We start from the raw sequence: 14,096 nt of genomic DNA, 5'->3' as shown, positions 1-14,096 counted from the left end.
TGAACTGTTTGTGTGCTGTAGGGCGGCGGTTTTTGCGGTTGTCGTAGCCAACTTGAGGTGCACTTTTGATGTTCTGTGTTACAGAAGGACCAGGTGCTGCTGATCCAAGTCCCATCCATCCATGAAACGTGTCCAACCATGTCCAACGTGTCCAACCATCCAACCATGTACGTGTGTGCACGGCAATTTTGCTGAGAGACCTGGTTTTTATACTAATGCCTTTACGACGCCTCTGACAAATTAGGATCTTCCAGAACAGTGCTTTCTTCATCCAAGTTCAATAAGTCAAGAGAATGACTTCATGGCTTCTACTGACATCTCACAGCTACATGCCAAGACAAAATAACTTGAGAGAAGGAGATGAAAAAAAAATAAAAAAAGGCCCTTTTCAGGTCCACCCAAATCTTTGTGGAGAGGGTGACAACAACAACGTTATTGTGAGATGATGAATAATGCTGATGCAGCGTTTGAGGTTAAGCCCTTGTTTCCTTACCTGTTGTGTTGTTGTGTTTTGCAATGCTATACATTACTGCTGGTTAAATGTAAAATGATGTACCTACCTCCAGACATTAAAGGGGCTACCAGAGATGTAGTGTCAATTCAACAGAAAAGCTGCATGTTCTACGAGGCACTGTCACATAAGCATTGGCCAAATTTGCTGTCCTGTGAGCTTTGATAGGATATGCCATAGATAGTAAGAGGCCTCTTACTGTAAAAGGGAGGTGCATTATTCGAGTAGTGGGGTCTGAGGCATGAACGTCATTTCAGGATGTACTAACCCTTCCACAATTTTTCACTTGGTTGTGCCCAGGCACCGATCCAGATCCCCCCACCCCCCCACCCCGAATTTTTTTCCTGTGTACCACTGTTAAAATGAAACCGTCCAATTTATCGTCCAATTTACCGTCCAACCGTCCCGTTTTCATTGCAATTGAAGTACTTACGAAACTGTTTTTTCTTTTTTTGTGAGTCCCCGCTTCAGACCCCAAGGGACATCGCCAGTGTGGTGCACGCTGACAACTGTCTGTGCATAGCAAATAATAAATATCTCTGCATGAAGGGTTGGATGTGGACTTGTGCAATGGCTCTTGAATGGACAACACTCAGTCAACACAGTTTTATTCATATTTGCGTAACTTATTGCCTGTCATTATAATAATTATTATAATACATACTATGCATAGACAAGAGATTATGCTCTGCCAAGGATCTCTGAAGTTAGTCTTGAAAGCTGTTTTCAAAACAGTGGTGATAAAAAATGGATCAATGGCAGGTATCAAAATCTGTTTTGCTGTATCGAGGCAGAACAATTTTCCGTGGGAATAACAAATTGTGGACATTCCCAGACAGATTTATCACTTACTATGATAGTGAGGTGTAACTGTACCATTACTGAGTTATGAAACGTTACCTGAAATTATTTGACGTGTTATAACCCTCACATGCTATAACACTGCCAACGATAAGAAGCATTGCACTACCATTAAAGGTATATAACTGTCACTTATTGCCAGGTAGTTATCGCTCCTGCCTATTTCTTTGCACTTCTCGGGATTACTGTGGTAACACAGATTCTGTTTCACTCTTCTCAGTTGGAAACTACGCAAGTCTATTATGGTATAGGAAATGAGGCACACTAAAGATGATAGTCCTGATAGGACAGGGATGGGAAAACGTTGGCGAATCATGCGGACGACACACCCAGGTATCTGTCGTCTGTTTCTCGGTCCAAGGAAACTCCAAACTCAGCTTGTAAACATACAATAAGCAGCGAACCTGACGTAGCTGTAAAAAGAAAGGACACTTTCCTAAACACGTAGCACAGTAATTTCCTAACAGTCATTCTAATTCTAACCCGGCCCTTGAGTTGCACAGTTGGTTAGAGCCTTCGTAACTTTCATGGGGCATTCGTCGTGTGTGCAAACAACGACGACAACTACGAAAATAAGGATTGCTCAACGTGCCTATCTATCGTGGGTACAGTAGGCGAAGACTGTGATCGTCGCTGCAATACTGCGGGGGATACACCACCAGAAGTTCTGGCCGAAGACAGAGATCTGGGAACAAAGTGTGATGCGTGCTTACACTGTACTTCGACGTCTTTGCACAACTCTGCCACTTCACCGGCACTGCAGCATATAGGTACTCATCCGGTTCCTCGGGAACACAGACGCCGCACAAACACTTGGGTTTTTTCCTGCGTCGTAGTGAATGTCACGGGATTAAGTATTGAGCACTCCGATCATGAACGTACCTAAGCAGTGGTCCTGAGGCTCGTTTTGTTGCGCTAACGCAGCTGCGGCACGTACATCACCAGTGACTTGCAGAAGAAGCGGATCCGTCGAATATGGGCCGTCATCAAACATGTATATTCGTCACGGGAGCTATTACTAAATGTATTTGAACGGCACGATTCGCCACTTCCGCGTTCCGAGTTCGTCATCTCCGTATGTGCCTTCGGCTTCGTCTCCCTGAGCTTGCTCATGCAAGCTGCAAGGCGCGGGGACTCCTCTGGCTCGCTGCGTTCTTATTGGTCAGATTCCTTGTGACGTTGCTAAAGATTCCCAGCAGGGAGTTCCGCTTGACGCCCGCATCCGTCGTCTGTTGTAGCGCCGCTTACACACGAATTATGCAAAAAGTATTCGCGATTCCAATGAACTATAGGTGGCGCCGCAAACTTCCAAGAAGGCGGACGAAGGGAGGTCTCCCGAGCGAAGCAAGCGTAGTGTGCAAGGTGTCGGCCTAATTATGTTCATCTGCTTCAGTTTTTAATACCCACAAATGGGCATGTTTCATGAAAAAGGAATTAACTTTATCATCTGGTCATCTCATACTGTGCAGTTCAACTTAGAAAGGTAGGCAAAAAGTTTCCGTCCTCGAAGTTTCTTTACAAACATCGGGAGTCGAGTGAACAAAGGAGGCATTTTAGAATTTAAGAAGGCAAAGCAGGGATATGTTTCCAAGAAGAGTGACATTTCACGTGTTTTCGAATGTGGATTACTAGTCTGCAAGCAATACCATGTTTGAGTTTCTCCTTCGATAGTCCCTCGTATTTACGTGTGAGTGTTGCAGTCAAGGGAACAACAGCTCCGTTGGAAGTGTAGTGTCTCTATTAATTGATACTTTTTGTCGGAACATAGAGAAGTAATCATAAAATTGTAATGCACAAGTTAACGTTCACATGGGTATTTGCAACAGCTCAAGATAGCGCTTATTTTCTTTGTTTCGTGTGGTGAAGATAGCGTGCTCATATGACGTTAGCTCTGACCCTGATGTTTTGAGAACTCTGTGACTGTATGTCAAAGGTATACGTGAACAATACATATTTTGAAAACCCTTGGCGTACGCGAGTATATCTGACCACTTGTCTTCACTTTACACCATACCTGTGCAGCTATTTAACATGCATTATGCTGTGCGGTGAACATCTGAGCGCTGGAAGAGACGCTCTTGCAATGTGAAGTATTCGTTTTCCCTACCACTCTTTGTATTTACGTACAACTTGGTGTAATATTTTTATCTTTGCGAGTCATTCGTTGATACGTGTGCGGCGCTAGACAGAATCTTTCAATCCCAGAGAACATCCACAGTGGATGCTTGTCTACGCCGCATTATTATTTTTTTTATGGGGTGTTAGCGCCGCGAAGCAACAGCGGCTATGAGCGGCGTACAGATGAGGACGGATGGAGAGAGGACAGCAGGAAGTAGCGGGGGACAGGGGGATTAGTATGTGTCCTGGGCCGACTTCAGGGGGAACTCTGCCGACATTCGTCTGGAAAGTCTTCGGAAAATCCAGGGAAGACCTCAGACAGCACAGCCGGCGGTAGGATTCGAACCCACCACCTCCCAGTCTTCAGCACGACCTTGGTTACCACCAACGAGCGGACGCCTTAGCCCACTCGGCAATGCCGCTCGTCTCTACGCCACATTAGTACGGTGATATTGTTTACTTTGCCTGAGGTCTGAAAATGCATATATGTCAACACGACAAAGAAATGCGGGTTCCTCGTTTGGTATTACTAAGATTAATATTAAGATAGTATCGTGGTAACAGAGTTGGTCCGGAAACTCGGTCGACACATGGGACCTCCGTTCCGTTCTTTTTGATTAGGGAAACAAAAGAAAGCGTGGGGCATTTTCAACAGGCTGAGAATAAATTAATAGTGCAACATTCCTCTTTTCGATATCGATACATTCTTTGCTGCCGGAATTCTGTCCATAAGCAAGAGAAACGTGTATCGCCGTACCGCTTCCCTGCCCGGACCCGCTGCCGGACCTCCACTCGCAGCTTTCCGAAATCGTCGCCAGGTGGCCACGGCTTCGCTGGAATCACGAATTCCGTCGATTGGGATGGGGATTTCGGAGTCATGGTCAGTGAAGGACGGGGAATCTCATTTCACTGTCGTTTCGGAATCAATCTGTGGACGATGCGACTGTCCCTCTAAGGGGGCGCCCAATGTCCAAGGCGAAACAAGCGTTCAAGGGCGCGAGAGCGAACTGCGTCTCAAGAGAAACACTCCTTGACGCCAGAGACACTACATGCACCGCTTGCGTGGTTGTCGTCTGCTACGCGTTCCTGCTTGTTGGAACTGAAACGAAAGCCAGAGTGGCGCCAAGTCAACTTTCGTCTTGGATATTACAGTGTAGACACCGACCGCATCGTGCGAGCATTAAATTTGATTGCGGGAATGGGTGAGCCCTCAAAGAAACTCAAGGTAGAGCTTATTTCTTTGCCAGATTTTGTCGTCCCAGAGAACTTGAGGTACCACTATGATTATGTTGGAAGTTCGAAGGACTGTAGGAAAACGGTTCTGCTTTGCCGCCACTGTTCTCAAGAAAAGCAGGGGTCTAGCATATCCAGCACGAACTTCAAAAGGCACCTTTACGTAGGTATATGAGAGCAACCAGATGGAAAAAATCACCAGAATTATTCTGGTGTTTCCTGACGTTAACACTAGACTCTTTTGATGTTTGTAACGCGCACATCAAAAATTTCTGGCGTGACACCAGGGTGATTCTGGTGCTGCCGAGTTCTCCTGATGTCAACACCAGAGTGGCCTACTACGACACCAGAATGGTTCTGGTGCCTTCTAGAATGCTTGATATGCGCATTAGACAGAGTTAGTGTTTTAATCTGACCGTTAGAGCGGTCTGATGTGGTTCACAGACACCAGACCTACAGGCGCCAGGGTACGAGCACTGCACGTTGTTACCGTGAAAACCGCTATTTACAATGATCATGAGTTCCTTAGCGCAACTTCTTTTCCCAAGGAATGATAATTCGCATCGTAAATAATTCCCCCGAGTGTCGAAATTGACACGCTTTGCGGCTTTCACTCGAGTTTGAAAACAAAACTTTACGCTCCCATTGTCACATAAGACAGCGACCAGGCTCCCACAGCTCCCCATACAGCCCATAGTTTGAGATAATTCAGGCAACACTGGGCATGCAACCAATGAAAATGAACTATGATGCCTATCATTCGGCCAATCAGGAGTCTCACAGTTTGGCTCGCCTTTCGGCTCCGTACTGGCTACCATCGGCTTTTACTTTTACTGGTTTTCATGCCCGACGCCAGTTACTCCGTATTCCAGAACTACTAGGCAAATTTTGGACAAAATACACATTTATTTGAAACATCGTACCGACTCAATAGTCTGACACAAATATTCACCGTGCGTACAGAGTCCAAATCGTTGCGTTCGTTGACCAAGTTCGAACTCGCAAAACACACACACACTCTAATCCTGAAGCGAGAGACGCTCGCACGAGTGCGTGCGATTTCACGGTGAGCATGTCCTTTCGTTGGTCGCAGTGCGAAGGTTTCAACGAAGAGGGAAATGCTTGTCGCACGGACACCGAATCCTGTCTCCGTTGTGACTGAATTTGAAAATGCGACGGCGCTCACAAGTGCTCCTCAGGCGTCAGCTCACCACCGCATTCCATTTCTGAACTCGAGAGACTGTTCGTACGTAGGATACTTGTGTGGGGAAACATCACAACACGCGCTGAGTCACTTTGCCACACTAACAAATCTGCGACTTCTCTTGCGGTCATATGGTGCTGTCAACTGACACCGATGAGACGCGAGACGCCGCTGCCACTTCTCTCCCTTCTCTTCTCGCAACTGCCCGCCAGACAGGCAGCCCGCCAAAGAATGCTCTTTTGAAACTTTGCCAACCAATAGCGGAGCGCGCAATGTCCTTCGGCCAATGGGTATCAAGTATGATGCCTGACGGAGTAATACCACGTGTTTATGACGTGCAAATATTTTATACGTCGTAATTTGCTTTCCAACCTGTGCACAAGTGGAAGTATGAGAAAATACAAGAGATGCATTCCGGGCAGATGTGACGACTGGTCGTTGGTGTGACGTCTTTGAATGTGCATTTCGTCCGGCATCATGTGAACTGATTATTCATAGGATATGAACTACAACAATAGAGGACGGAAAATGACTGAAGAGTTGATCGAGTATGATTTTCTAAATTATAACTGTGCCGCATGTGATGTATTCACACTCGCAGAAGAAATGACATTGCTCCTTTTTGTACTTTTATATTGTGGAGTGCATACTTCTCCTAAATGTGTATCATCAATGGTAGCAGTAATACAGACAGTTTTGTTACATGTGCTTGTCAGTTCCTATTTCTGATTCTCAGTATACTATATGCAAACAATTAGTAGCCTGCTAACAGCTGGGACACCTTTGCAGTAGAAAGAAACCTTTGATATCTCGTTGTATTGTTGACTGGTTTGATGAGTCGCTAACATTAATGAGTACATCCCAAGCAGCTTTAGCGCCGGAATAACGAGCAGACCGTGTTGGTTGAATGTTGCACATTCATGTATGCATGGCAGGATCCCTTCGTGGTGTTTTATGATGCTCGACTATTGAACATTATGCTGTTTCACGCATTCGATCCCGTGAGGTACTTGGCTCCTCAGAGCCCTCACGAGGCTCTGAAAGCTGCGCATAGTTTTGAACGCTTCGAGAAAAACAAACAGGACAGCACTAACACCGTGTTCGTGCTGTGGTGCCGCGCTTGCAGTGTCCTGCTTTCTCTCTCACACACACACACGTCTACAGCTATGCACAGTTTTTAGTGCATTGTGAGGTTCCTGACGGACCAAGTACATCACGGGATTGAACGCATGAGACATCATCATGTTCAACAGTGGAGCGTCACAGAACACCAGCGATCCTGGTGTGCAACACCAGAGCACACACATCAGAGGTCTTGGCGTGGAATATCAGAGAACATGCACTAGGAACACCAGGGAATTCTGATGCTAACATCAGAGTTGAAAGCACCAGTAATGTCCCAAATCACAGCCACCAAAAACATCAGAATGATTCTAGTGCTTTTTTCAATAGGGAATGTATTGGTGCACTGCTTTGCAGTAGTGGCGCAGCTATACGGGGGGCATAGGGAAGGTAGGGGCTCACATTGTGGGCACACTGGTATCAGGATCATGACTGGTGAGTCATGCACATTCACCCACATGAGCCATGCAAATCCAGAAAAGGAAAACATGTATTACATGTACGTACGAGGGCCGTGGTCGGAACTTGGGAGATACCGCTCCTGTTAGGGCGGTGGTAATCTTGCGGCATACAGGATATAGAGCAATGCAGGACGGGGGAGTATAGCGACGGGGGCGGGGGAGGGGGAGGGGGGCTTGGGGCTGAGGCCCGCGTCTTTGATAGTACATTTCGGAGAGGGAAGAGAGAGAGAATTCCTCCTCTCCCATATAAACCTTCCGAAATTTTTTTTCTGGCAACGCCCCTGTTGCAGGACGCTTATCAACAAAATGTAATGGGCTACACTCTTAGAAAAAGGAGAATCAAAAGGGAGTCAAATGGTGCTCGGACTCGGACAATCTCGCGAACGGAGAGGGCGTTGCAGCGACTTCCATGATCGTATTTAATGAAGGGTGTTGCATGCACTCCCTTCATGGAGGAGTGTTATCCTCACTCCCCAATGTTTATGACGAGGTTCTTCCAGGCTATGCAACAGTGAAGCCCCGTACCTTTATTCATTTGTTAAAATTATCGAGACACACCTGCAACTAATGAAAGAAGAGATGAACAAGCCTGTGTCTGAAATGCCCAAAGTAGTTATATCCCTTAAGATCTTGCTCACTCATGCTCACTCAACTCACCGCCTGCTCACCCATGCTCACTCAACTCGCGACCTGCTCACTCATGCTCACTCATCATCCGCTCAATTCTCTGTTTGGTCACTCATGCTCACTCACTCGTCCCCGGCTGTCCATTCGCTCACTCATGCTCAGCTCATTTGCCAAAATGAGCATGAGTGAGCATGCTCATGAGTGAGTTTTGCCGAGGTATGGTCCAGTGGCTTGCATGAAAGCAAAAAGAGAGCGAACAGCTCGACACTGATGCGCAGCATTGATGGGCAAAGTAAATAAATACAAATAAAGATACAAAGCAAAAAAAGGTACACTAATGCAAAACGTTCCAGAAAGCAAGCGCGAATGTGCAGCAGCAATTTGGACATCAACGTGAGACTGCCGTAGCCACGCAAGGATAGTGACCGCGAACTCGCGCGATAATGGCGTTGAAGCGAACAATTTCGTTCGAAACCGCACACAGTGGTTCCCGTTACTGCCGCTGAGAGGCGCGTGATCATAAGTGCACTAAGCGAGCTCACGATATCTGAGTGCAGCTTGAGTGCGGTCACAATAATCGCGGTCCTTCACGTTTCCATGCCAACGTGATGACAGATTATCGCAGAGGTGCTGACACCTGGTGCGAAAACACGCAGGACTCACGCAATCAGCGATCGTGATTGTGCATATCGTGAGTTATCGCGATCACGAGTTATTTTGCCGACATCTGGTAGTGTCTCGTAATCATCGTTCAGGGATCGCTAGATTATGCAGTGTGATACCTCGATATACGATATGCTGCATTTAAGCAACAGCCACAGCGCTGCACGAGATAGTACTTGCAAAAATATTTTGTCTTCAATGTGTCGTACTTGTGTGCTACACAGTAAGCACACTCAGAGCTTAGAGCTTTCTCGTTAGAACCTGTAGTTATTGTGGTAAAAAAAATGTCAAAGTTTGGCAAATCTTTAAGTGTTTCACATAATTTCCCAAATCCTAAATTTTGCAGCAGACTACATTTAGGTTTTGAGCTTCTTCAGTGCAGTACAACGCTGGCGACAGGCTTCCATAGGGGGTATGGTTTTTGCTCGCGGTACCAACTTCAGAGCTCTCTAGCGTCGGAAGGCGTTTCACGCTAATATTGGGGATTCGGTATATGTTTACCACTACAATGAACTCTGCTTTTTTTTCTTTTTTTTTTCGTGTCAATCGACGGTGGTCGAGCAGCATCGCTGAATCACTTGGGGTCTACCACCATGCATACAGTACCTTGAACACTTTACATTGGTTAAATTCCTCACCGTTATATTCGCCCAGTATACGTTTACTTTCAGCGACTCTGCGTTGATTTTTATCCCTACATTGCTTAGTCCTGCAGTGTGCAATGACAGAGATTCCATTGTTTCATTATGTGTGCCTCACAAAGTGAGCCTATAATGGGAAATATTGCGTACGTACATACACTTACCTCGTAACAGTCATCTCGATCTGAAAGCGTTACAACTGCACTGACTTATGCCCGTGTCACCGTTTGGGTTCCGTCGATACGCTCAATTGGGGCGCCCCGTTCCGCATCGCTTACGTTGTTTAAGAGTCGTTTTTGCGATTACGGTAAAGTACCGTCGTGAAACACTGACAAACGCCTGTCAAAATTACAGTATCGTTTCGGGGTGGATTCTGAAAGTGGAAGATAGCTTGAGATCAGGGTCACACTCAGAAAAGTACACCACACCACAGGACGCACAGTTATTGAATACAGACCAGACAGCTAAACTTAGGGTCGTTTCACACGATGCATCTTTCTTGCATGCAACGGTTTCATGCAACTCAAGTTGCTCGCGACCTTGTGCGTTCACACTATGAAACTGAAGGGCACAAAGCTCCCGGATGCAGCCTCATAAGATGCACAAACGAGGGCGCACTGACAGCGAGTTAACCAATCACCCGCGTCTTTGGGCGTCCCTAGTTGCCGTAGCAACCGCGAAAGCAGCAGCAAACTTGAAGAATAGCGTTCCAACAGCGGAGGAAACGCGCGGCGGCCGCACTGATAATTTTGTTGCTTGCGGAAGATGTCGCTCCAGCAAAAAAAAACAAAAAAAAACAAAGACGATAAAGGAAAAACGTAGTGTGTGAGTGAAACATCACATTGAAAAGCGAAAGAAATCTGGTGCGCATCATGCACTGGTTAATGACCTCCTCACGGACACCACCGCCCACCGACGCTACTTGCGCATGACACCTGACGTTTTTGCGGAACTCGTACAAATAGTTACGGCCAAGCTGCAAAGGCAGGATACCATCATGAGGGATGCTTGGAACTGTGGAGGAACAGTTGAACATAATATTACGCCGCCTTGCCACAGGTTAGCGTCTTGGCAATCAATACACTTTTCACTTGTAGGTGAATCGCTGTCGTCCCTCCACTTCCAATATAGGGTTCGAGTGAGCACTGCACAGAGCATTGTGTATAGAACGTGTGATCCAATTATTGAATGCCTCACTCCCAGGTATGGCCCGCTCCACAAATTCTTCGTCATGGATATAATTAGAAGATACAACCCTTATGCTTCAGATATGTCAACCTCCCGGCCTGTGCAGAAGAATGAAATGAGGTTGCGGACCGCTTCGATAGGCTCTGGCAATATCCACACTGCCTGGGAGCGATGGCTGGGAAGCATGTATAGTTGCTCTGCCCATCAAACAGCGGCTCACTATACTTCAACTACAAGGGGAAGCACAGCATTGTGCTATTCGCTGTGGTTGATGCTGACCTGAACGTATGTACCTATATATACATAATGGTGTCATGTTTGCATGCTTAGTTAAACCTTTATACATTCGTGCAATACTTACAGTTCCATAAGTATGCTGTCCTTTCTAGACCTTGTACGTAAATGCAGGCACGAATGGACGTGTGCATGATTCCACAGTTTTCAAACAAACAAAATTTGATAAGAAACTGAAGGCAGGGGAGCTCAACCTTCCCCCACCTGAGCCACTGCCAGGTATTCAGACGAACAACAACAACTTTATTTTTAAATGGAATGTGGGAGGCTCATCGCCAGAGGCGATACTCGACCCCATGGCTGGTATTCAGACTAAAAATTCTTTGTGAAGACACAGTGTCTAATTTTGGATATGTAACATGTGAACTGATAGGCAGGGTACAGCCCCAGCCGCATGTGTTTATTGGTGACGCTGCCTTTTCATTGGAGGAAAATGTCATGCGACCGTATCCAGGCTCCGACATGTCAATACAAAGCAGGAGGTAAAACTACAGGTAATAATAATCAGCTAAGTACTAACTGATGGTGCCCATAGCATACAGTGCATAAATTTCATATCTCACTGCTGCTTGATTTAAATATTATGGGTATTAACTGTAGAGATGCTGAAACACAGTTCTTATACCATCATTCATGATTCAGGTTATTTCATGTATCAGGTATTGCTAAAGTCGCCAAGCGTCATACTGTTTCTTCACGTTTTGCAGACGCACTCATTCTAGCAGGTTAGTAGAGGCAACACCAAATAAGGCTACCACAATCGTACTCGCGTGCTGTGCTCTCCACAACTTTTTGAGGCGTGGAGGGGCTGACAGGGGTGTCCAAGTTGAAAGTGAATGTAGGGCACCTGGTACCATGATGCAGCACAGACAAAGGGCTATCACGCACCTGCCGCAGCCAGCAGGGTACAAGCAGAGCTCCGTGCCTACTTTTCTGCAGAGGGTGCCACAGAATAGCAGGACGACCGCCTAAGTACACGCTGACTGTGCGCAATAAGGAAGCCTGACAATTGCTTTTTTTTTCAAGATTAGTTTATTTACCATTTTTCTACATGTGTATTATTAAACTTGAAACAAAAGACAAATGTCACATGCGGTGCATCACCACCGGCGCTCTATGGGAATCGTCATATATTTTTCAACTCCCGTAGCGCCGCGAAAAGTTGGTTGATCTCCGTGCAACAGTTTTAAACGGAAGAGGATGCTTAGATCTAGTGCCTGATCGAAGCAGATTTTGCGTTCTCAGACTCAAAGACTCAAAATTTTTTATATCGTCGTCGTAAGGTTTGGGAAAAGCTATATTTCGAGATTCCGCTCGCTTACAAAATAGAGCCGCCCAAAATCGAAAATCTGGCTTGATCATGCACTAGAAAAACATATCACGAACCAATACCAACAAAAAGATTTCATCTATGTTAAGCCGTTGACTCGGCACACGAGTTTTTGTCAGGTATGGTCACCCGTGGAGTAGGCCGCTTCAGAATGGGCAGCGCAGTGCTGCCATCTCTCATCGAGTGTGTCGTCGCAAGCAACAACAATTTCACCGCTGGAAATGATATACAGCTGCACGTGACCGGAAGACGACGAGGCCGACGATGACCATGACGCGGGAGCACGAGCACGGGCCCATCCCCAATTTTTGTTTATTGTTTGTCAACGATGCTCATTTTCTCATGGGAACAGTAGATGAAACTTATTTGTCTTGGAATTCCCAGTCGCAGCCACAGAAATCTGGAAGGATCATGCTTGTAAAAAAAAAAAAAAAGAATAGTGGCGCTGGATAGGTTGTACAGTGAAATCTTTTCTTTTACACTGGATGCCGGAAACCTTGCAGCGCTTTTAGCACTCATCCAGTACGATGTCAACGGGAAGGGGGGGGGTCTGTTGATTCATGGGACAACTTTACTATAGTTATTTGAACCGCACTGGGTATCCCCGAATCGCATGACGTGGTTAGGAGCGCGGATCAAGTGCGGTCCCCTAGACTATATGCATTTGGAATTTCGGGCGGCGGATGAAGCTGGTTGGGGGAGATTTCGGACACGTCCATATCGTTTAGTGTACAATAAGGTACAGCGGACAATTTGATGGCCAACTGTGCAGATATGCTTCGGCTGAGAAAAGTTATTCAGGATCGAAGTTGAATCAGAATGGAATCTGAAATGGAATCGGAGCACTTGGGACCCAGGTCGAAGTTAGGCAAATAAATGGATAGAAATGTTGGCTCCCTCAGATTGGGAAATGAATCTCAACGTTACGACCTCATGAGCGAGCACTGGGATGGCAGAAGCGTCAAAAACTGGCGGCACGGCAAACCCACCGTGCCGTCTCCCTCACACCGTTACACAATGAGGGCGTCAGGGCGGACACTGATGAACGTGAGCATATGATGCCAGTAATACCTTAGTGGTACCTGAGAAAGTTATACATGTGTAGTTGCTCGCACGATGAAGCAAAGAACACAACACCTGGATGCTCGCATGTCAACGTTTCGGCGTTTAGTTACATGTCAATATTTTGGGCTTTAGTTACGTCTGTCTTCACTAATGCATCTGTTCAGTAGCTTCAAGGCGCTCGGAATCTATAACCCATTCAGTTGTGCACTTGCGGACATGGAAGCAGTTTCTGAACGCAAAAAAGGACTGCGCAGTGAACTAACAGTGCAGTGCAAAATGTGCACACTAAAGGGTGTGGCTGACACTGAGGTTCCACCAAGCATCGGACAAGGTCATATGGACGTGAACAGCGCTGTAGTTTTGGGAGCCCTCTCTAGTGGAACGGCATATTGAGCCGGTGCTCAGTTATGTGCCGCACTAAACATGCCGTGTATGGTAACCGGAACATTCGCGAAATATCAGGACCAAGTGGCGTACGGTAGCAAGCGCACATCACAGAGTCACGTACCGGAACTGAGGAAGTGCGGTCTGTGGAAGTGCGCGCATGTCTACTGGTACCAGATCCACGGACAACTCCACGTATAACCAACCGGCAGTACTGCCTCTTCGTTGTAGGTACTGGACGACGCCTTCCGGAACGAGAAAAGGCAACGAAGCATGCGAATTAGAATTCCCGATCACAGAAGGAAGTACGCTAAGCCAGAAGAATTGTAGTCAGTGTGCCGTGTGCCTTTTGCTAATCGAGACGAGGTCATGTGATGTCGGCAGCCTCGACGAG

The sequence above is a fragment of the Ornithodoros turicata genome, chromosome 2 (genome assembly GCF_037126465.1).
Source record: "Ornithodoros turicata isolate Travis chromosome 2, ASM3712646v1, whole genome shotgun sequence".
NCBI lineage: Eukaryota > Metazoa > Arthropoda > Arachnida > Ixodida > Argasidae > Ornithodoros > Ornithodoros turicata.
The sequence above is the reverse complement of the archived record's forward strand: the minus strand, read 5'-3'. Positions refer to the sequence as shown.